The following is a 22,779-nucleotide window of genomic DNA, read 5'->3' as shown; positions in this document are numbered from 1 at the left end:
ACTCTCTTCTCACACGCGCAACGCTACCTTTCCGTTGAACGTTGGAGAAGTTGAATTTCAGTTCGCTAGACAGATCGTGGCCGTGTCCAGCATGGATTCTCATTGGAGATTCCCAAGTGCCGGAACACGACAATTAGCCAAAGAGTGTTTTAACGACCACGGACTCTGGGATGGGGTCCCATGGTCATCATTTTGTGGAGCAACATTAACTTAGACAGTTTCGCATTCCATCACCAGGTTTACGCCCCATCGGGAGTCATCTTTTGGGAGTGTTTCCCCGGCTATCTCACTCTTCCGGTGTGTTTCGGAACGGGTGTCCAACATTCAAAAAACTAGATCCAGATCAAACTCCGGTTGTCAGAAAGGTGCTTCCGAGGGTGATTGTGGGCCATGACCACCGGCTGAGCATTGTAAGAACCACAAACCGGTGCCAGATGAGTCGTTTAGTCGCTAAACGACATTGCCGGAGACATTGGGAGCAGCAGACATGAATAATGGCGGACAGCGTTTGAACCAGATTTGCCAGACCACCGCGGCTCTTGACCTAGTTGCTTTTGGCCACCATTTCGGGGAAGGTGTTGCTGTATCGGTGAACAACGCCGTATTGTGTGACAGCAGGGAGGTGGTGCCGGTGGGGCTCGTGCTATCACTCATAGATCGCAGCATCACTCTCGTCGTGGCCCATTTCTGGCGTGGCCTGTCAGACCGCACGCCGAGTTTTTGCAAGAGCGAGGGAGCTAGAGCTGGAAGAAGAGCGTGCATTTTCACAATGAGGTCAATTTAATTAAACAAGATCTCTTCTTTCCACGGTTGCAAGTGCTATTCCCCTTCTTTCGCTCAAGCGGCATCACTCTTAACCATAGCCTCAGCCACCGATCGATCGCGAGCGATTGATGAGCTTTCCAAGAAATTGCCGGGCAGGCATGCAAGCGGGTGCACCGGTGAGTCGGCCGCGACCGCGGGAACGTGATGTATCATACCACGGATCGTACCGGTCTTCTCTCGCGCCTTGCCGCTGCTCACTATTCCAGACGCGGTCCTCCCGCTTTCTGAGCGCTGCTCATTTGCATAACTGGAGAAGATGAAAGTCCGTCCGTTCCGATGGCAAGAGGCAATGTTTGGCTTCTCGCGGCACACACAGGCCCAGACACACAATGTTGCCAAGGAGTAGCGTGGAGTGAGGAGCCTGATTGCAACAGATTGCGCCGCCTGTTTGTGGAATGGATTGTTTTCTTTCGAAAAGAATGTGCCAAGGGATTTGGGACGCGGTGCTTCAGCTCCTCAGGTGTTTCCCCTCGAGAGGGAGTCCAAGAGAAAGATGAAAAGGGCTCTCGGACCGGCCGGTAATTGATTTAGTTTAGGGAGATTAGTCTGCGGGGGCCGGGGTTCCAGTCCAGTCCAGTCCAGTCCAGTCTCGCGACACCGTCCAGTGGGACCTGTTGTGCAGCCCGGTCCGGTTTGCAGCTCCGGATCTATAGTAAGGATCATTAGGAGGCGAGTGTCACTTCAATCCTACGCTTCCATAACGGTTGATCTTAATATTAAAGTCCCGTAAGCCCCAGTATTGGAGCCCCAGACTAGGGGCAGCACCACTCGAAACGAAGATCCAAGAAAGGCCCTCTTGGCTGAAGCCCTGAGAGCGTTATTTTTGTCTTCTACATAATTATGAACCAGCGCACCAGGGACCACGACAACGTCGACACGACACTTGGCACCGTTCCCAATCCAAACACACGCCCAATGCAACCTTCGGAAGTCCGTTAATTGGAATTGGACTAACCCTGGGCCGAATCGATCAAAATGCAAAACGCATCACCGCACTCCCCCCCCTCCAGCGCCCACGCCCAACCGATGATCGCTCGCGAAGGTTAGAGGGAAGGGCCCGTGACAATTATAAGCCGGCTTCGAGATACGAGAAGGTGAGGCATCGTTCGATCAATCGATCGATCAATTATGGATGCTCCTCACTACGGAACGGCACTGGGCGGATGGCCTTGGGTGTGCGACGATGACACTTTTATCGATTGGCCTCTCCGTCGTCGTGCCGATGCATTACCTCATTCGTTACTGTCGTCGCTTTTGGAGGGATTATGTTTTGTCGTTTGCAGACAGCACACGCGGTATCTCTTCACGCAAGGTTCCCCGGGGAAGCCGTGCAAATACCGCGCACCAGTTCCAGATTGTGACGCATGATATGTGGCCGTATCATCACCCATCTGACGGTACCGTGCGGTGATCGACGACCGGTTCACGCGATGCACTAAAACAGCTGCGAAAATGGTTTTCTGCGGTTCGTAAACCAAAACATATTGGCCGCCGGGGGTGGGGGGAGGAAATTGCTCTTCATAAAACAGTTATACCACGCGCTGACGGCTCGGTAACAGTCGAGTCCAGCGGATCGAAGATCATAGTCAGCGGATCCGGCGTTCTTGTGGCGTGGCGTTACCGTTCCATCGCGGGGGGGAAGGGTGTTGGACCACACGTACAGGTGTATCGCTGTTCGTCGGACCGGACCACGAAAAAGGGGAGCTACCGAAGCTCTCATCTTTTAATGGAATCGTCGGGTTCGCTTTTTGTGTGTCTCGGCGCTTCAGCGTTCACCTTGAGCTGTTTCTTCTACACCTTCGAGGGCCGAGCGAAAACAATACATCAATCGCGCCCAGTCGGCAACCGCGAGGAGATGAGTGTTTTACGTTCATCGTTTTCATTTCATTTGAGGTTTCGAAAGGGGTGCAGGGAAGCGATCAGACCTTGTGCCGTGTGCTGTTAAGCGTTCGTTCATCAAAGGCACGGAACTCATTCAACATGTGCTGATATGGGAGCTCTTTTCGGTTGTTTTGGTCACGGTATTCTCTCCGGGATCGAGCCATCTGGGTGGTTCCAGCCAAGGGAAGATACAGTTAGCACTAGCGGACGCGATCGAACCGAACCAATCCGATCGATCGTGAAGGCGACCGTTGGAAAACGCTCCCCTCAGAAAACCCTTAATCGATGTCGAGAGGAAAAGGTTTCACTGTCTCTAATTGATTGGCGTTCCATTGTCTGGACACAAACTCTGGGAGGAAATTTGGGTTAGATCACCTCACTGTTGATTGTTTCGCTTCGGTGGGTTAGTGGTGATGCACTGCGATTGAGCTTGCGATGCTGTCATAGCATGAGCGTGACGTCAACGCACCGGAACGCGTTGGTAGTCACGTCTATTTGGATTCTAATCACGAATGCAAATCCGTTAGATGATTCCAGTGGATGAGATTTCAACGTCCTTCGACAGAGAGGTGCGTAAGGTGCGTCAAAGTGCGTGGTCCGTTCGTAAGGTCGTGATCAGTCGATCGATCTAGGTACTAAGCGACAGCCATTTTTTCCCCTGCAACAAATAGGCGCCAGTAAGTAATCAGATTAGTGGTATGATTTACTGATGGACAGCTTCATCCGATCTGCCCAGTAGCGGCTACAAGAACTCGCGGGAGGCGTTAATTGCTAGCTGATCACCTTCGAAGGAGATTTACCCTTTTTTGTTCTCAGCTTCTGCGTTACATGTTAATTGCTAGCGGCTGCGGTATCTGACCTTCTCACTCTGTCTTTCTCTCAATTTTTTCTCTCCTTAAATAGTTTCTTTGGCACCGCAAACGATTTTTTAGAAGGGAATCTAACCAGAATAGCATCTTCGGCAAAAAGGCGATCTTCAACTTTCTACTGCCGCCGCCAAAAACAGTAAACCATTAGCAATCTGTTGCGGTAGCACTGACCTTCGCTCATCGATCGTTTCTCAAACGCACAATAATTCGCACAAAAAAGTGCGCACTTACCTCACGCGCTGAGATCCACGATGAGCATCTGCATCCTTGTGGCGCTAATGAGATGCAATCTGCAGAACATCACCAGAAACTAGACCACCCCACGGCCGTACAGTGCAATCGGTGTTTTGGAGTGGTCGCTTCCGCTGTTGCACACCTTGCATGATGATCGCGATCGGACAGTGTGTGCGTATTAGTGTTCGCCGTGCTCTACTTTCGAATCACTCCCCGCCAACCGAGCTGGCCACGGTCAAGGTGGCGGACCCCGTTCGCGCAAGGCTAGCGCACACCTTGGCGCAGGTTGTTTGTTTGTTTTGTGGCTTCAATTTCGTGACTGTTTCCTCCATATACAGTGGACGGACTCTACACCATTCACAGGCGCACTAGCTGATGGTGGTTTAGATTCACCGAAAAAACCACCGCCGAAGAAGAAGAAGAAGAAGTGAGGCCAAGTTCACGGGATAGCTCGGAGCGTGGTCGTCACGCATCATTGGGTGGTGGTGCTGGGCGTGCGTGGTTGAAGTAGTAGGCCAACGGTCCGTCCGGATGCCTCCTTACTATCAATAGGCTATGGGCGATTTGTATGCTACTGGCGTCACTCCGGTGCAGCGACGTTGGTAGAGTAGGCGATGCCTCCGATGTTTGCTTAAGTCCGGCGCTCGATCGTCCTACGGTGGACCTTCACCATCATTTTGGGTCAATCATAATGAGAAGAGTTCCTAATCGAGAGACAGACACAGGGAACAGACTAAGGCCAGGTAGCGAGCCAGTCTGCTGTTCTCTAAAGGTGCAGTGAGGGGAAAGCGGAACAAATGCTTCCTAATGTACACAAAGCAGCAGGTTGAATATGGTAGATTGGCACGCACAGAAACACATTCACTCTCTTCGCATAAGAGGCTCACGATCGGTAAATGAACTGCTGTGCAAAGTGCGTCGCTTGATGTATCATTTCAACAGCTGCTCGATGAGATAGCCAGCCATTAGCGATAGCGATCTCGATAGTGCTATTCGTCGGTACCACAGACACAGATCTCCTCTATCTTCACTTTCGATATCATAATCGATCTCAACCTGTGTCCAGTGTCGAAAGGGGTGGCCGAAAGATGTGCCTCGCAGAGAAAGAGAAACAATTCATTCAGACAGGTTTCGCTAATTTGCCGCACCGCTCGGTTGTATCCGAGGCTACTCCGGGAGGCCGGGATGTGGTTAAGTGGCTCCGAGACTGCTCAACAGCTTCCGCTCTTTCACCTAGCGCCTAGTACTCTGTCTTCGTCTCCGTATGTGTGCTGTGAACCTGCTTTGAAGCGCACTCTCTGGCTACCGCAAAGATCACTTATACGCGACCTTACATCCGCCACCGATGATCGTGGATCGGGGATCGCTAATGGCCAACAACAGGGCAGCCAACCACCCCAAGAGCCAACGAGCGGAATGAATTGGTCTGTCATTGTCGCGAGTTTCGACTGGAAAAATGGAAAGTGAAGATGCAAATTCCGCAAATTAATTTGCTCCGTGCGCGTGCCCTCATCGCGCTCGCTGCCCCTTGAACATCGAATCGACGGCGATGAAAGAGTCGCGCCGGACGCAAGTGACGAACCCCCCTGTCGTACTTCACCACAAGCCATCGTGTGCACGATCAATTGGTCTTCTCGTCGAGGGTCTCCCCGTGGTGAGTAGCCACTCTACCAAACCGGGGTGGCCGGAAACGCCATGAACAACCGGGTGCACAAATCGGAACCGCGTGAAAGGCCGCACGGAACAGCGCAGAAAACAGGGAACCTTGTGTGACGATTTCACCTGACGCCGAGTCACCCGGGGGGGGGGCTGTTTGTTGTCGATTGGTATTTGATCATCCTCTTCCTTTCTTTGCTTTTCTATTGTGTGGCATGATCGTAAGCTCGTTCTGACGCCGAACCATACCGTTAAGCACTCCAGAGGAGAGGGAATTCCAATGATTTTGGGGTGATGTATTAACCGTTTCCCGTACCAGAGCACCACGGTCTACGTTCTACGATCCCATTAAGTACCCATCTAAACTCCAAAAGGGTGCAATTGAAAACCAAGTGGCCGGCCACTTCTCGTTAACTAGATTCCCAGGAAGTGCCGCACCGCGTTTTCTGCGATAAGCCATAGATTGTGCAATCGCCCGGTGGCGGGACTGGCACAAGAACCAGCTAGCACACACACCAGACTAGACACTCAATTTTGGCAATTAAGGAAATGGACATAACTGTCCCCTAGTGCTAGACCGCGTGCGGTGCTGCGCGAGGTTAAACAGCGCCGGAGCCAAAATTACGGAGCCCGAAAAACGGTAATTATTCGCCATTAACCGGTGACGACGACGACGACGACAACGATGATGACGACTTCGACAGGTGGAGGCATCAAGAGGAGAGGATGTTGTAGAGAAATGATGGCAAAAATGGTTTACTTTTATTGCTCTCGGTTGTGGACCAGAGCAGAACCTGCTGGAGCGTCGCCTGCAGGTCACTTATTTGATTTTGGGCTGTTTCGTCACTCGGTGGCGGCATTACCTAGCGGTCCCTAATAGAGGCTGTTGGTGATGTGTTTTTGGAGACCAACCGACCGACCGACCGGTACCGTTACTTGTACTGTTGCTGCTGCCGTTGATAATGATGCGACGCTAGTTACGCATCCTGCTTGCGCTGTAATCTCGTAAACTAATGGGCCACCTTGTTGTGTTCCACGTGGAGACGTCTTAAACAGTGCAACAACAGTTACAGTACCTCAGAAACACGACAATGCAGTGGCCAGGGCATTGACAGTGTCATCTTCTCGGAACAACGAGCAACCATCTTCCCGGCGACATGTTTGCTGCAAATTACTTAATTTACGCAAAAAAAAAAATAGGAATATGATCGCGATGGGAATCGAAAGTTTCGGTGCCGTCGACGCGCTTGCTGACATCTAACGAGGCATGTGGCCAATGCGCGAAACGGTGAAAGGAATCACTGGCCACCGGGTTTGAGGCGGCGAAGATGGAATGTTTTTTTTTGTGTTTTGCTACGCGCGAGACCACAAGATTGTCACCATTGGCGCGACATAACTCTATTGGCACTCGATTCGTGCTCGAAGAAGAAATCTTGTTGCAGAAGCAACACCGACCGGCCTGTCCACAACCTGTCGTGGAGTGTCGTGAGTTGCCGCATCACGCGGTACGTTGATGCTTTCCGGTCTCCGGTCTTGAGCACAATGGGAAGGGGGAATGAAGTCGAAAGGAAGGCGTAATGCGGTGTCCGCTAAGGCGGGCTTATGATTCGTGAGCTGTTCGGCGCGACTTCGAGTTATGTTTGGTGACAATGTTGTCGCGCGAAAGTGTCCCCACAAACCTTGCCCGTACGTCCATATCGCTCGTCGAACGCCGTGAAGTTGGAAGCGAAAGCCACGCCACGGAGACGCGGACAGAGGGAGCAATCCATTTCTGGGTTAATTCCATCCGTGGATCAAGTTTCACTTGTACGCCACTTGAGCGGCTGAGTTTATCCTCGGCTTCTCCGGCCATGGTATCCTTCGCTGCATGGGAATGGGGAGAGAGCGCCACCGAATATCTGGTTTCGATGCTTCGGAACCACCTCTGAAGGCGCCAGAACTTGAACTTACCAATGTGTCAGCAACGAAGCCTTGCGTTGCGAACTAGATAAGTCCTTTTTGGTACGCCAAGCACACATGGTCACTGCGGCCCAGTGACCTACCGACACACACCAATGGCGTTGGTCGCGAGGCGCGTAATCTAGGGCGTTAGAGCGCAGTTCACGGTACGTAGGATGGCTAGCGGCCCATGTGTGTGATTAGGTGGGTGAATTGTGTGGCGCCTATCGTGTCTCGTGGTGGTGCTGGAAGTTGCACAATGCTTCCGTCACACGTCCGGATGACGTGCCGATGTCTGCCAACTTCTACCACACGAATCACACGAATCCAGAACGGATGATGTCAGAAGTGTTCCGCGTTCGTTTATGTATGATGTCGGTGTCTGTTTGGTTTGCTTGGAGTGTCGCCGGTTAGCTGTCGATATGTCGAGAGAATTCATAAGCGAGTGGTAACGAAAAGGAGGTCGTCGCTCTTCCTTCGATGGCGAATCACAAGACTCCCAATTCACTTTGGCTAGAACGGCGCTGAAGCGTATCCTCCCGGAACGGCGCGCGAGAAGGAGAATGAAGGAGGTAAATATTTGACAGCATTACTGCAGAGGAATTCTCTAATGACTTTAAACAAAGGAGTGTCAGTTGGGTTGATAAATGCTTTTTTTCGCTTTGACGGTGGTCTCGAGCCCATTTTGCAATCACGGAATCGGATTGGTTAGTCCGCTCGGGTGAATGGTATCCATTGGAGGTTTTATTCAATTTGCGTTGATTCGAATATTTGATTGTGAAGTAGTCAAACAGCTGACTGATTAACTGATTGCATTCGACCTGGTTTGAAACATAAAACAGGATTGCAAAATCATTAGCATCGAATATTTTTAGAATGTGAAACCCAAATAGTAAATATCGTGATTACGATGAAACGTTTTTCCCCTGAAAGTCAAATACAAAATCGTTTAACTCCAACGTGGGTTTTCAAACAAAAGTATTCAAGAGATATTGCTGGTTTAACGCTTCCTGATTATTAATTAAATGTTATTTTCGTGAATAACGGATAACACAATTTATAATTTAAACTGCATTTGATTTCGCAGATTATTTCTAATATACCTATAAATGGAAAGGAAATCATTCAAGAATATGACCGGTTTGAAAACAAATGGAAAAATGAGTATCGGTTTGAAACAAATTGCAAGTCACAGACTCTCTTATCTTGTTTATCGTCATATTTAAACAATATTATGATTTAAGAAAAGAGTCAATTCAATTAAATGGTTATATCAAAAGGTTACACTAAAGATCTGATTTTTCCACAAATCTAGCTGCTAAACCAATTTTCCTATGTGATACTGGAAAGTGATCCTAAGAATTTTGAGATTATAATCAGTAGTTTCGCCTGTAAACAATCTCTGCTCGAACAATTCGGCTCGATTAAACATTATCAGCCTTAGCCAACGCCTGAGAGCATAAATTTCCCATTTCCTCCTTCAATTTGCCAAATTCACATCGTTACAAAGCCCCGCGCAATCACGTTAGGCCTACCAATGGTAGGCTCTACACCTCTGCGCGCTTAGCCCTTTATTATCTCCGACTGTCGCCTGATCCCTCTACCGCAGTACCACGACCTCACATAATTACCGATGCCGATGTTTAATCACACCTTTCACCGATCTCAAATACACACAAAGACACACACTCGTACACTCATTATCATCTCGTTGCGTCGCATGGCATCGTTGGACGGGCAGGAGGAGTACGATTTCACTTTCCAGCTTGTCCACCACTCTTTCCTCTGCGTAGTGGACACTTTTTTCGATGCAATTTTGAGCAACAAACAAAAACCAACGATCCACGAGCAGCCGTGGAGGTGACGGTCGGAAGGGACGAGCAGAAATCCATAAATTACCGGACAATAATTCCATCAAGCAGCGGCCGGGAACCTGGTCGTCGTCGTCGTCGTCGTCGTGCTGCCGATTGGATCATAAATCGTACAACATGTGCGCGAGTGTGTGTCTCTCGCGCTCTCCTGTATGTGTGTTGCTCTTTGACCAGATTTACGTCCCGCGTGTTTTTATGATTGGTTACCGGTAACTGGAAGAAGTGATCGTCAGCTTCATCCTCATCATCATCATCATCATCCCCTTCATCGGCCCGAGTCCTCACGGTATCTCATTAAGTGATCGGCACGACACAAACCGTTCTTTTCGGATGCAGCACGACGCAGTGGAATGCAAAGCCGTGGGCCATCGTCAAATTCCATGAGGTCCCCTACCCCTTTTGCAAGGAGGAGGTTGTGGCTTGTTTGCCGACGTGCGTTCAAAGCTGCAACCCGCGGTCCTCTCGCCCTTTCGCTTCCACCGGCAAAGTGACCGATGAAGGATGGTGATGAACACATTAGAAATAATTATGAAGTTATTCAAACGGACGACGGACCGACGGTCCGACGGAGAAGCGACAGGCGGACGTGCCGTGAATTCAACGATCGACAGCCCGCCAACCCGGCCCGGGAAGTGAAGGTTTGCTTGAATGGTTTGCTACCTTCTTCGAGAGGAGGATGCTTCGGCTTCGACGCGCCATTGCATTCCATTTTCTAATGCCCGGGTAAAAAGGCCAGGCAGAGGCCATTTTGCACGTCAGCTACAGGGCACTGGGCACCGGTAGACACTTTCGCCGGTCGCACCGTCGTCCACTTACTCAATATTATGATGGCAAAACATATTTACATAATATCAGAGCGGCTCCGTGCTGTCCGCACGGACTGTCGTCGTCGTCGATCCATCCAGGGGTTGGATTTGATTGATAAGAGTAAACCGGAAGCCCCCACGGTTCGTCCACGGGTCCACAGGATGCGGTCGGTCGGTCGCTTTTGGATCGGTTGGTCGGTGCGTGCCTTGATAACATCAACCGGGAGGGTCCCTCTTTCTCGTGGGTTGGTCAGAAATCGTTTAGTAATCATAACCGGTCCCGCTCTGCCTCTCCCTGTCTCGGAATTATTATGAACCTCACTGTCTACACTGTCTATGGTGGAGTTCCTGTTGCTGTTCGCTATAAATTGAAAAAAAACGGCACCACAAGGAAGCATTCCAGTATTGGCAGGCCGGCCGGTCGGTTTAGTCGCCTTTGAAGACCACCGGCGTCGCCATCCGGCGCTGGTGCGAGAGCTCCCCGCTGATGGAAATGATATTTGCACAAAATAGCGCCCGCTCTCCGCCTTCTTGGTCGCCTGTTGGACTCCCAGGGCATGGCTCTACATTAGCTAATGCTGTGTTTATGTTTGTGCGGTGCGCGTTGATGGCGTTCGCTTTCCGTGGTGCGCGCGGCATCGTTTAAAGGCTAAGTAAGTGCCATCGTTTAGTGTGTTCTAAATGACGCGAGTCTCGGGAGTGTGGGGAGCATGAGAAGCGAATCCGCCAATCCGCCGAGAAGCTTCACCGTTCGCTACTCTTTGGCAGAGAGAAGACAAAACAATAGAAGCATCGCGGCGGTGTTGTTGCATATTTTGACGCACGATCACACGGCCAGCCGCAGGTGGCCTCAAATGTGCGCACATACGAGATCTCTCACCCTCTTCCTTCCTTCTTTGAGACCAACTACACTCCTCCTCTCGCCCCCCGGGGCAATGATCCCGATGATGTCGGTTTTCGATTTTCGCTCCGGATCGCCTTCGAACGCCTAGCGCTCGCCTAGACGCACATTCAAATCATCAAACTGACGAGCGTCTGCCTGTCGAGTGAACAAGACGCGCAAACTGCATTGTCTGCTGCCGTTGTCTGTCGGTCTGTGCGGAAGTATTTGCGGTGCGCGTTCGAGAGGGTTCGTCGCTTCACGCCACGCCAAGTCTTTTGTACGATCAAGCTAGAGACTGCGCTCGCGCGTTCGCGTGTGATTCAATTCTTCTTGCGGCACCTTTTTACGCCGATGACGCGGTTTTGTTGGGAGAGAAAAACCACGAACTGGAAGAGGAAAGATTAAAGTCGAAGTCTACAATCCAGTAAAATGGCTCCAGTGGTCACCAGTGGCGACGGCGATGTTCCGGGTGTTGTGCGCTAAATTGAATTTCGATTTTTATAGGTCGGGAATGTGGTGGCCAATTTTTGGTGGCGAAGAGGAGGAAAAGGGGGTTTAGAAAGTAAACGATACCCCCAGGAGAGTGTCCCAGGGTTGGAGGGGGAACCGGGAAATGGGTTCGATTCTACGCGCGATAATCCACTTTGCATTAGCACCAATTTGGGACAACGAGTCGCGATTTCGAGCAGAGATGCAGAAGTTTATCCACTCAAAGTACCATTCCCCTCGCTCACTCTTTACTGCTTTGTGGACCACCACGCCGCTATCACCGTTCACCGTGCATTTATGCAACGCATTTTGCTTTCGACCGTTACCTCAGCTATCAACTGCCATGTTTATGCCAGGTTTCATTACCGCTCGCAACAGCAGCCACCGATAGCCACCGATGGACTTAGCCAAAGCCACTGCGGTTTCCGATTAAATCGCCAATAAGTTACGACAACTCGCTGGGGTCTGCCCCCAAAAAAACTCCCAATCCCGCTAATCGCACAAACATAAACGACCACGCAACGGGCCGCTCGGCGTTCTGTCTGGCCGGCACGGCGGGAATCTCGGCGTTCCCATCGTTAATCACTCGATTGAACTCTCGGTTTCTAGTGTGCGCTCGTGGCCCGCGTGCGATGGCTGGGAGAGAGAACATGGCCTCCGACCTGTGCGAGCGTCGCGTGACGCTTACGTAACGTCATTCCGAAAGGTCTGCGCCAAGCTCCGAGAGTGTGGCGTGGCCACCGAACTCAAAATGAAAGCGAAACCTACGGAACTGAAGAAAGGGGTAGTTGGAGACGTGGAGTTGGTGGTGATTTGATTACGCCAGGGTAAGCCGGACTGGACTGGACTGGACCTACCCAGCAGGCGGAGTTGTTGCGCGACACCTTAGTTACCATATATAAGGATGCCCTTAGTATCGAACAGAGCACCCCTTAATAGGGAAACCGCTTGTGTTCGTTACTAAGGTATCTCATTTTTTGATGAATCGGATGAACCGGATGTGCGTGTATTGGTGAAATGCGGGTCGCAGTGGTGTGCGTGTGATCGTACAGTGCCCCCCTAGGTTCACCCCACCCCCCTCCCTACCCTACCATTCCCTCCTCCCTCCCTACCCTACCCTCAACCCCCTGCATCTTTCGGATGTGCGCATAAAATGTTCTCACAATTCGCAATTTCATTTCTCATAATATTTATTCACACTTTTTTAAAAATCTATCACATTACACTAGCACCAAACATACCTCATCCTTACAATGCTTCCTTCCTTCGTTGGCCGTATAAGGATCCAAAAGGACGTTCCCATAGACAGGCCGTTCGCATGGACGGCACACATTCACACCTACGGCTCGCAGCTCTCGGAGGGCTAGAAAAACACAAAAAGAAGATTTTTTCACTTTCAAAACACTTGCAATACCTTTATAATCATTTAGAAACACTTTTTACTCACCGTAAAACGTTTTCACAGCGTTTTCCGATCTCCTGGCGATGCATGTACCGGAACATTCTGGAAAGAGGCAATGGTACGGCATCGGACTTGATCGTCCAAATATCAGTTTAATTACTCACCAGATCACGACGAATCGTTTGGGCTCTGCTGCTGTATCTGATAAATGATCTGTAAAGAATGGAAAACCAACAAAATGTGTTAAAATTATGCATATTTTTGGCAAACTTACCAGCAGCGCGATCATCAGCATCCGACCAGCTTTCCAACCTAACAAACACGTTTGACAGATCCTTCTCCGTCCTTCTCTCTCGCTTCTTTCGTATGGGGTTATCATGAAAGTTCTGTTGATCCTCATCTCAGTACAAAATGTTCAACATTGCTTTGAAAATTGTTGTAACCTGAACGTAATGCATTGTTATAAATTGATTTGATTTTAAAAATGTTTTTAAACATGTTTTAAGCGGTGTTTTAGGCATTTTCACTGAAAAACTTGACGCACATTTTCAGATTTCGGAAAGACTCTTCGACCAATCTTATATTTTTCGGATCTGAGAGAGAGGTCTATCTCCGTCCTTTTCTCTCCTGTTCTTTTGGGTAGGGTTGATTTGAAAGTTCCCTAAATCACCATTTCACTCCAAAATGCACATTTTTTCACAAAAAAGTGTTTTAACCTGAATGAAATGCAGTGTGATGCTTTGTTTATTCATTAATACTAATTTTAAAAATGTTTTGAGGGGCGTTTCAAGTGTTTTTCACCGAAAAACATGCTGTTCGTTTTCTCTTAGGGGAAAAGCCCAGAGAGCTGCCTGGGTCACTTTTCGTCAAAGCTCAAACTCGATCGCATACAGATGTAATCGCGTTGAGCACCGCGTATGTTTACACGGATGATCCTCGCAGGATCATTCGAAGAGCGAGAAGGGAAAAAAATCTGCCTAAAGCCAGTGGAGGATAGCAACATGGATGACTCGGGGGTGGCACGAAGAGCGAGAAAGGAATAAAAAAATCCGTCTGAAGCAAAAAGAGGATAGCACCACGGGTGAACCAAGAGGGGTACGAAGAGTGAGAAAGGAAAGAAAAATTTGCTTGAACCAAACAAGGATAGCGCGAAGGATGTTGCATGGTGCTCACAATTTCACCCCCCGGGAGGGGAAAATGTCCGCGGGGTACCCCGGATTTTTTTATTCCTTTCTCGCTCTTCGTGCCACCCCCGAGTCATCCATGTTGCTATCCTCCACTGGCTTTAGGCAGATTTTTTTCCCTTCTCGCTCTTCGAATGATCCTGCGAGGATCATCCGTGTAAACATACGCGGTGCTCAACGCGATTACATCTGTATGCGATCGAGTTTGAGCTTTGACGAAAAGTGACCCAGGCAGCTCTCTGGGCTTTTCCCCTAAGAGAAAACGAACAGCATGTTTTTCGGTGAAAAACACTTGAAACGCCCCTCAAAACATTTTTAAAATTAGTATTAATGAATAAACAAAGCATCACACTGCATTTCATTCAGGTTAAAACACTTTTTTGTGAAAAAATGTGCATTTTGGAGTGAAATGGTGATTTAGGGAACTTTCAAATCAACCCTACCCAAAAGAACAGGAGAGAAAAGGACGGAGATAGACCTCTCTCTCAGATCCGAAAAATATAAGATTGGTCGAAGAGTCTTTCCGAAATCTGAAAATGTGCGTCAAGTTTTTCAGTGAAAATGCCTAAAACACCGCTTAAAACATGTTTAAAAACATTTTTAAAATCAAATCAATTTATAACAATGCATTAAGTTCAGGTTACAACAATTTTCAAAGCAATGTTGAACATTTTGTACTGAGATGAGGATCAACAGAACTTTCAAGATAACCCCATACGAAAGAAGCGAGAGAGAAGGACGGAGAAGGATCTGTCAAACGTGTTTGTTAGGTTGGAAAGCTGGTCGCATGCTGATGATCGCGCTGCTGGTAAGTTTGCCAAAAATATGCATAATTTTAACACATTTTGTTGGTTTTCCATTCTTTACAGATCATTTATCAGATACAGCAGCAGAGCCCGAACGATTCGTCGTGATCTGGTGAGTAATTAAACTGATATTTGGACGATCAAGTCCGATGCCGTACCATTGCCTCTTTCCAGAATGTTCCGGTACATGCATCGCCAGGAGATCGGAAAACGCTGTGAAAACGTTTTACGGTGAGTAAAAAGTGTTTCTAAATGATTATAAAGGTATTACAAGTGTTTTAAAAGTGAAAAAATCTTCTTTTTGTGTTTTTCTAGCCCTCCGAGAGCTGCGAGCCGTAGGTGTGAATGTGTGCCGTCCATGCGAACGGCCTGTCTATGGGAACGTCCTTTTGGATCCTTATACGGCCAACGAAGGAAGGAAGCATTGTAAGGATGAGGTATGTTTGGTGCTAGTGTTATGTGATTGAGTTTTAAAAAAGTGTGAATAAATATTATCAAAAATGAAATTGCGAATTGTGAGAACATTTTATGCGCACATCCGAAAGATGCAGGGGGTTGAGGGTAGGGTAGGGAGGGAGGAGGGAAGGGTAGGGTAGGGAGGGGGGTGGGGTGAACCTAGGGGGGCACTGTACGATCACACGCACACCACTGCGACCCGCATTTCACCAATACACGCACATCCGGTTCATCCGATTCATCAAAAAATGAGATACCTTAGTAACGAACACAAGCGGTTTCCCTATTAAGGGGTGCTCTGTTCGATACTAAGGGCATCCTTATATATGGTAACTAAGGTGTCGCGCAACAACTCCGCCTGCTGGGTAAGCCTGAAGGGAAACGAGAGTCTTACGACCGTAACCGAGCCTGCGTCTGCGGCCTCGCTCTGAACTGGTTCTGACTTATCGCAAGCGCAACCAAGCACATCACCACCATACCTGCCCGCTCGCTGTTTTGCGCGGCCACAGTTGACAAAGTGGCCACTTCAAGTCACTCGCGAGGCGCAGTGAGTCGCAACCAGCGCGAGATGATGAGATGCAGTTCTGCGTGCGTGCACGATCGTGGTGCACGTTGCGCGATGTTTTGGGATGGGCATGATTGCACATAATGGGCCACGGTTGCAACAGGTGGCCAGGGCGCGGTAGCGCTGCTGGTGACTGACTGAAGATTTGAGTAAACACTTTGACTAATGTTGTCCGTTCGCCATTTTGACCGCTTGCCACTCTGTTTGCTTCTATTTTAGGACTCGCGTACGTGTTTTGTAATCATCGTGGATCGCGGATTGCATCATCGGAGCATCGTCGAGAGCACAGGTTGACACGCCGTTCCGGTTAAGGCGAATGACGTTGCGGCATCTCGAGGACAGCGAGACGGAGCAGTAGTAGTATGCAGGTAAGTTTGTAGTCTTCTCGATCCACGTTGGAAGAACTGTTGCATCTCCAAACGAGAATGACTTAGAATGAAATAGGAGAGTTTCACCCTCGATCCATCCAAAAAAAAAACTCGACCTCCCGTCAGTGGTGTCTGAGACCGGAGCGGCACCGTAATTAAACTGAGCTCTGACCAGTCCAGATAACCCATAATGGTCTTCTAGACGACCACGACAGTCTGTTGGCCATCATTTGACGCCCACGATCGTCGGCAATGCCAGACAGAGCAGCGATCTGAGCGAAGCAGGTACTCGAAATCCTTTTTCTACTCTGTTCACTGCTGGTCCTTCGTTGCTGGTGGTCTGCTGGCCAAGACCGTAGGCCCTGAAGGCCCTCACTCTCCTCGGGTGCGATATCTCTGACACTCGTGTCCGGTCTGGTGAGCGACGGTTATTACTGATCCCGGGACAAACCGTGACATTATCTTGGGTCACGATGGAAATGGAGGAAGTGACTTTGGAATTTGGAGAATTCCAAATAATCGGATACCTTCCTGGACTTCCCTCGGCGGTACTCACGTTCTGTTTGTCCGGTGCTAAGTGAGACATCACAACAACGAATCTCTTGTTTGTCCTCAACCCGTGCGTCCACCGTTGGTAAGGGCCCTGTGCGTGTCCTAATTCTGCTCAGTACCTTCGCTGTTCAACACGCTAGAGTGCTTGCGCGAGACCCCGTAGAAACGAAACGACACTTTACACCTGATTAATATTCATTCGAGCAAACACCAATCGACAGAGCGAACGATCGGTGAGCGACCCCGGCTCACCAGCTGCACAGCCGAACACTTGTAGCCCCGCAATGTTTCAACATTCCACGCTCATGCTCGAAATGCTCGGTGCAGTGATCGCAGCGGAGGGTGGTAATCGGAATTTGGTTACAGGCCGACCAGGTGGCGACCCCTTGAATCTAACCAGCGACTAGAGCAAAGAGTCACTCCAGACTACCTTGTGAAGGTGAACGCGGTTTTGAACCGAAGAGTGTCACGCTCACAACTGCACGTGCAAAGCACATTCTTTGCACTGGAATTCTGTCACCGAAACATAGCGTACAGTACATCGTTTATGCTAGCAAAAGGGTCTGTCTGTAACGCGCATGGCAAAACGCATGATCGTAAACCAATTGGGCACAATAAATGTTCATTGTTATTGTTTATAATGTTGTACGGTTTATGATGCTTTATGTTGAGCAACATTGATGGGCCTGCGCAATGAGCGATCGGCGTCTAATGCTGGTTCTGTTTTGTGCGAATGCGCGGCGCGTTTCATGAATCATTCAAGGCCACTTGGCCACTAAGCGCCGGCACTTAATTCACTTTTTTCGTCTCTTGTGCCAAAACCGGGGCTGAGCGAAAAGTCTGCTGACTTCTTGCAGATCGCCCTCGGGGCGAGTGTTTCCCCGTTTTTTTCATCTCCGCCAAAAAACACTGAACACATTCCAATTAGCTTAAAATGGACCGCGCTTCTCTTGCTCTTTCTCTTCGCTTCGCTTTGCTCCCCGCGAATGTTGTTGCTGTGTGTGTTGTTGTGCAAGTCATAAAAAAAACAGTGTACACGACCAACAAGACACAGCATAAAAACATCTCCACCGGCAAAACGATGTCACACGATGGCTCGATGTGACGCCGGTGGTTCTCAGACAGGGAGAGAGCGACGAGAGCCAGACCACGTGTATTTGTGTGTGCACTGGACTGGAGTGTTAACCTTCAGCACCACCAGCGGCGGCAGCGATGACATTGTGCCACCACATCGCGCTTCCCAACTTTTCCCACCGGGCGAAAGGCGCTGCTAACGAAATCGCGTCACATCGCGATGATTAAAAGTGACCGCGCAAATGATGGGACGCGGATCACCGACACCGAGCCGTCATGAGCATTAATCATTGTCTCAGTCGCTGACCATAGTGAGACACAGTGTGGTACACATACGTCCACTGGCCTGTCGAGTCGCAACGCTAACGAACCAATTTCCCAAAATAAAAAGTTCGCTCGTGAGGTTCACGTGAATGCGCGGCCGGTGCCAAAGGTCATGCGCAACAACACCACATATTTTGCAACCCACCACGACATGCGTTGCTTATGATATACTATGGTCAGTGTGTGGTCAAGATATGGATCTAAGTAAAGAGTTTTTTGGGACGATTTTATGAACGAAACTTGGGAGGAGAAATGTGGGTTAAGGTGAGGTGCACGGTACCGTTGATGCATCATGACGTTGCGAAACGCTCTCAGGCTGATGTGTTGCCCAGTACTGGTAGCTGGCCACCCATGTCGAGATCACCGGACATTGGAGTAACAGATGTCTGAGAAGAGGATCCTCTTCGGAAGGATGTGAAGGAATCCCTCTAAGGTTTCTTAGTAGCAAACGGTACCTTCCGGGATCTTGGGAGACTTGAGATCCATAAGGTCCATCCCCGAGTTGGCAAGCAGTAGCTGAAGAGATCCTATTTCCACCCAAAAAACCGACGCTTCCCATAACGCTCCAAGGTGGGGTGTTCAGAGGGTGCCGATAGATGCCGCCAAACACGTCACGCAGCTGCACCAGATGGATCGCTGATCGATCCCCGGTTTATGGGTTCCCCTTTTTTTTTGCGCGGCCACGGAATTAGACCACCCCACAACAGCGGCTCGCAGACTATCCAGTTCAATGCGCACACGCTACTGGGTTTGTTCCAGTTTTCACCTGGGAAGTAGCGATCAGCAAAACAGCTGCTGGAACACTGCTACTGCGCCATCGTTTCATCATGCATCGATCGTCACTCTACGGGGAGTGAGAGAAAGAAGAAAGAGAGACCAACCTCCCGACCGATCAGCGATCGAGTATGGGTGCGGTGCAAATAAATCATCCTGTGGCAGATCAGCTGCCACATTCCATCAGCGTCCGTAAAGGCCCCCATAATGCACTAACCGGCAGGGCGGGAGGCCGCATAATGTGCAAAACCTGCCGTCCCGGGCACTTCCTGCGGATGGGATAGGTGCGGCCCGATCAGTAATTAGATCTTCGGTAGCTCCCCTGTTGTTACACGCTCTCCGCGCGGCAGAAGAAGCTGTAGGGGACGATGGCCGATGGATCGATCGCGTCATGGAGATCTCCGGGCTAGTGTCCGGTTACGGTTCCCAGAGTTTCTCCTTCCAAAGCGGACACCTGTTTTGATGCTGTCGAAGAGCGACGTGAGTTGAAGCTCAAGTTGTGTTTTTGTTTCGGAAGAACCTGTCCGATGTGCCTGACTGGCACAGAACTACCCTGAGACCTTAAACAGGGATCCGACTTTTGGTTCTCACAGAGACATCAGCTCCAAAGATTTGAGTCTAGTCAGCGGATCTGCAAAACCCATCCGCTCGCCAGTAACATTGCGGGGTGTCTCCGTCATAAGACATACGAAGTTTGCCTCCACGCCTTGATGATGGACTACCGGACGTCCATGAAGATGAATCTCGAGCTCGCCTCGAGCAAAGTACATTCCATCGTACCACCACCATGTTGCACATCTCACTTCCAAATCCAACCACTCCAATCCAATGGACTCCGGACTGCCTGCAGGTCTAACGATCCGACGCACCGCAGTGGCGCCTGGGACTTCGTTTTTACCGAATTACCAGTACACCAGCGCTTGGCCCAACCGAGCGATGATTGATGTTTTGGTTCGTGCTGCTGCAGGCGCCCCGGACCTCAAACATGGACACGCAATAATTAGCGACCGCGCTGCCGTACCGTGACTGCCAAGGTACCGGTCGGTAGTGGCTACTAGTAGTAGTGGTAGCCAAGCCCGGGCACCGAAAGGTCAGGTGGCAATTACACTCCGGCGACTTCGTACGTGAAAACGGACCTTTTACCGTTACGGATTCTTCTGCTTCGATGGTCACTCGCTTCAGAAGCTTCTTCGACGCACCGACGACACCAATGGAAGCGCCGCCCTTTTGCGCCGGAGTGGTCACCTTACGCCCCATGACCAGCTGGCATCGAAGAGCGTGGCTCTCCCCGCTCGGTGGCTCGATCTGCTTAGCGTACAAATGGCGCGCTAACGCTTCACGATAATCCCATACTTTACGGTATCGAACGCAGCGCACCGCAGAAAAGGGTTTGTGGCTAGAATCCCAAACGTATCGATCGTTAAACGTACTTTGTTGTCCTCCACTCCAGTGGACACCCGATCAGAGAGAGACCAAGTCCCCGGTGTCGGTGTCATAAAATGATCATTTTTATCTGGCGTCTAAAGATGCATTTAGCATTTTATTACCGAAAACATTCAAAGCTCTTCGGTGTGTCCTTCGGTGGCTGCAGCGATGGTTGACAACCGGCGCCAGACTGCCAGTTTGAGGTAACTTGATCTTACGCTCGTGATCCTCTGGTGTTGATTGCGCGAATGGCGTTTGAGGAGCCGGCCGTGATATGGTGCAACATACGGTGTGGTACATAATTCAAATGCAAATTCGCACCGTTTTTTAATTGCTTTTTAATGTCTTCAAATCTAGCGACCCATTAATCAACGGGCGTTGCAGAGTGACAACTAACGGAGGCAATTTAATTCGGCCACCGGATCCACAATGTCACACCGATTCGGTATGCTCCACGTGTATTTTCTCCGGAATAATAAATGAATTTGTGTTAATGGATGGCCACTGCTTGAGGTCCCGAAGTTCACTGCCCTATGAGCAATCCTTCCACACCATTACAGCAGTGTGTTCAGAGCGTTATGCTACTACCGTGATCAACCGAGGTCGTACATGCAAGATGGCGCCCATGAGCACATGGCTAGAATCGTTTATGAAAATTCATAATCGCTCGTCACCTGGCAGCAAAGGATGTCCGAAATTGATGAGCATCTGCTTTGGAAATTGTGGATTTGGGGGGGAGGCACCGTGATTATTGTGATTGGATCGAGGCCCGCGAGGTCGAACCATTCCCACATACCGATCCCGAAACACGCTACGGCACCAAAGAGTCCAGTTCAACGTGAGAACATCGCCTTTGGCGCCACTTGAAGAGGTGGGAAAATGATGATCATGAAGATGATGGTGGCGGTGATGATGATGAGATTGGAGTAAGGAGCTCGAATCACTCGATCAGATCCGATCGTTGGTCCCTTGACATGAAGGCCTTGGTTAGCATAACGTGCCATCGCGAAGATGAGCGCAACGCGGAGACCCAAGTGGTGACTGATTGTTTAGATTTCTGCTCTCCTCTCCTCTCTCTCTTTTTCTCTCTTTCTCGCGATCTGATGATCGATCGATGATCGCTGCTTCGTTTGCGAATGATTACAGGGCTGCTTACATGTGTTTGCGAAAACAATTACCGAGGGCCAGCGGGAGGTGATGACCGATGGCGAGCTGTACCTTTTTTGTTTTTTTTTTTTGGGAAAACCAATCATCTCCGATCCGAAGCACCGACCACCATCTCTGCGGGGTACGAATTGTTTTTGGAAAAGGGGAAGCGGCTACTGCTGGGGCCATTGCCCATGGAGTGGACTGATCGATCGATCGTGCTGCTAATCCACCCCTCGACACCGTGGTTTGTGCCAAGTGTTTCGAGCGGAGCAAGAAGAAGCTCCCGAAGCCGCCAAACGAAACGAAGACTAATTTCGTAAATCTGCTTTTTGCACAATTCGATTGTGCAATCCGAATACCGGAAATGCATTAAATGAGCACCATTTTCCACTAACGGACGACCAGAAATTGTCCACGGCAAGCGCATTATCGGCGTTATCAGTTTTGTCGCTAATTTAAGACAGTTCGACTTTGGCTTTTGGCGACGCATTCCGCTTACCCAAATGTTCCGATAATTGGACGATGATGACCGGACCGGGGTGTAGGGAATGAAATTACATTCCTTCCTCCACCACAAAATGGCTTCCTTACTTGGCTGGGGATCTCGGCGATCGTTGGATAGCCAAATTTATGTTTGTTACTTCATTGCAGTGAGTCGGCAGTCGATTATGCTGCTTATTTGCTTTCCCGCCGAATCATTATCACTTTTCTGAGCTTTCCAATTCCCTAAATGCCACCGGCTGGTTGGCTCTGGGGGAGCCCAAGATTAACCCAGAAGCTCGGCGGCCTAACGATAAACAGATGCTGCGAGGTCTGCTGGAATGATTCGTAGGCTGCTGGAGGCTAATCGACGTCGATCGTACAATTGGTGTGCACTTTGGCGAGTGTGCTTTCGATTCAATTAATTCCCAAAGACATTAACCCGATCGTCCAGGGATCGTCTTATCATCTGTTGCTGCTGCTGCTGCTGCTGCTGCTAGTGCGCCACTCTCCATGTTGGCCACCTCTTGGCCACCAACCACCATCTGCCAACAATGAGCGTGTGCGCACACGCTCGTCGATCGAACTGCGATCGTAAAATGGTGATATTCATTGCGCGGCGCTATTAGTGCCCCTTTTAGGGACCGGGGGGCCTATCCTTTGGAATGTTTGCCAGCGCGTCTCCCCTCCCTTCCATCTACCCCCTGGCGGTTTGCTAGAGGCCGTTGCCTTCCGTTTGGTGGTCGGTTGTGGTAGCTGGCTGCCAAA

At 49.8% G+C, this 22,779-nt stretch overlaps 1 protein-coding gene across 2 annotated transcripts in view; it reads left to right on the top strand.

Moving 5' to 3' along the window:
* The window catches only part of LOC126569598 (serine-rich adhesin for platelets-like), a 68,449-nt gene that overhangs the window by 22,964 nt on the left and 22,706 nt on the right, over positions 1 to 22,779 (top strand). For both annotated transcript variants that reach the window (XM_050226802.1, XM_050226803.1), the window contains one exon: positions 16,085 to 16,233. The gene's annotated coding sequence lies outside the window, so the exon portion shown is untranslated. The remainder of the gene's footprint in view (positions 1 to 16,084; positions 16,234 to 22,779) is intronic.

Source organism: Anopheles aquasalis, chromosome 2, assembly GCF_943734665.1.
Source record: "Anopheles aquasalis chromosome 2, idAnoAquaMG_Q_19, whole genome shotgun sequence".
NCBI lineage: Eukaryota > Metazoa > Arthropoda > Insecta > Diptera > Culicidae > Anopheles > Anopheles aquasalis.
The sequence above is the reverse complement of the archived record's forward strand: the minus strand, read 5'-3'. Positions and strand labels throughout refer to the sequence as shown.